This window comes from Artemia sp. Qi Xiang Cuo, chromosome 19 (genome assembly GCF_049724085.1).
Source record: "Artemia sp. Qi Xiang Cuo chromosome 19, ASM4972408v1, whole genome shotgun sequence".
Taxonomy (NCBI): Eukaryota; Metazoa; Arthropoda; class Branchiopoda; order Anostraca; family Artemiidae; genus Artemia; species Artemia sp. Qi Xiang Cuo.
Genome location: NC_142812.1, coordinates 61,778,426 through 61,780,705, shown reverse-complemented (window position 1 = coordinate 61,780,705; position 2,280 = coordinate 61,778,426).

The window sequence follows — 2,280 nt, the reverse complement described above, 5'->3', positions numbered from 1 at the left end:
GGCTAAATATATGCCATGTCCTTTCTTCCAAGGATATAAGTATTTGGAATGTATCCTTGTTATTTTCTTTTCTCTCTTTTTCTTTTTGTCTTTAGGAATATAAAATTTTCCTTTCAACCTCATTCTTACATGTATCTTCTGTTAATTAAGAATTTATTCACTCTGATACTTAGATTTTGACAATGTTATTCAACATATCTGACAAAAGATGCTGATAAAGAATTTATGCAATCTGATACTTAGATTTTGTCAATTTTATCCAGATAACCGATGTATCCGGCATAGGATGTTGATAAAGATTTTATGTAGGCTGATACTTAAATTTTGTCTATTTTATCTGACATATCCGACAAGGGATGTTGATAAAGCATTGATTTATTCTGATACCTATTTTTTGTAAATTTTATACGTTGTATATGACAAAGATGCTGATAAAAAAGAACTTGGATTTTAAGAAGTTTTTCTAATGTATCCGATAAAGACGTTGAAAACAAATTCATTCACATCTGATACTTAAATTTTGTCAATTTCATCCGATGTATCTGACAAAAGATGTTGAAAAAAAAATTTATTCACTCTGACACTTAGATTTTGTCAATTTTATCCTATGTATCCGAGAAAACGATGTTGATATAGAATTAAATCACTATGATTCTTAGATTTTGAAAATGTTATACAATGTATTCTTTAAATGATGCTGATAAAAAATTAATTAACTCTGACACCTAGATTTTTCCAGAGTTATCCAACATATCCGAAAAATGATTTTGATATAGAATTTAATCACTCTGATACTTAGATTTTGTCAATTTCTTCCGACGTTTCCGAAAAAAGATGTTGATAAAGAATTTATTAATTCTAATACATAGATTTTGTCAATGTTATCCGACGTATCTTACAAATGAAATCTATAAAGAAAATGTTAATAAAGAATTTATTCACTTTGGTAATTTGAATTTGTCAATTTTATCGAACTTATCTGTCAAAGTACATTGATAACGAATTTATTCACTCTGATGCTTTGATTTTCTCAATTTTATCAAGCGTACCTGCCGAGTAATGATGATAATGAATTTATTGGCACTGATACTTAGATTTTGTGAATGTTATCGAATGTATGCAACAAAAAAATTTGATAAAGAATTTATTCACTCTGGTACTTAGATTTTGACAATATTATCTGACATATCTGACAAAAGATGCTGATAAGGAATTTATTCAATCTGATACTTAGATTTTGTCAATTTTATCCAGATAACCGATGTATTTGGCATAGGATGTTAATAAAGAACTTATTCGCTCTGATACTTATACTTTTTCAATTTTATCCGTTATATCTGACAAAGGATGTTGATAAGAAATTTATGCTCACTGATACTTATATTTTGTGAATGTTATCTGATGTATCCAACGAAAGAAGTTGATAAAGAATTCATTCACTCTGATACTTAGATTTTTGTCAATGTTATCCGACATATCTGACAAATGATGTCGATAAAGAACACAACCTTTTGCATGTCTTTTTCACTACGACTTTGCGTCTGAGCGGCTGTGCTGCCATCTCTAACCGGTCTAACCTAAATTCAACGTAACGATGGATAAAGTCAAAACAAATAGAACTCGTAATTTAAAAATGTTATCTGATGTATCCGATAAAGACGCTGAAATTGAATTTATTCACTCTGATACTTAGATTTTTTCAATTTTATCCGATGTATCTGACAAAAGATGTTGATAAAAAAAATTTATTCACTCTGACGCTTAGATTTTGTCAATACTATCCTATGTATCCGAGAAAAGGATGTTGATGTAGAATTTAATCACTATGATTCTTAGATTTTGATAATGTTATTCAACGTATTCAGAACAGGATGTTGATAAAGAATTTATTCACTCTGACACTTATATTTTGTCAATGTTATCCTATGTATCCGACAAATGATGCTGATATATAATTTAATCATTCTGATACTTAGATTTTGTCAATTTTATCCGACCTATCCGACAAAAGATGTTGATAAGGATTCTATTCATTCTGATACATAAATTTTGTCAATTTTATCCTATGTAACCGAGAAAAGGATGTTGATATAAAATTTAATCACTCTGATTCTTAGATTTTGATAATATTATCCAACGTATTCAGAAAAGCATGTTGATATACAATTTATTCACTCTTACACTTATATTTTGTCAATTTTATCCTATGTATCCAACAAATCGTGTTGCTATAGAATTTAATCATTCTGATACAGAGATTTTGACAATTTTATCCAACGT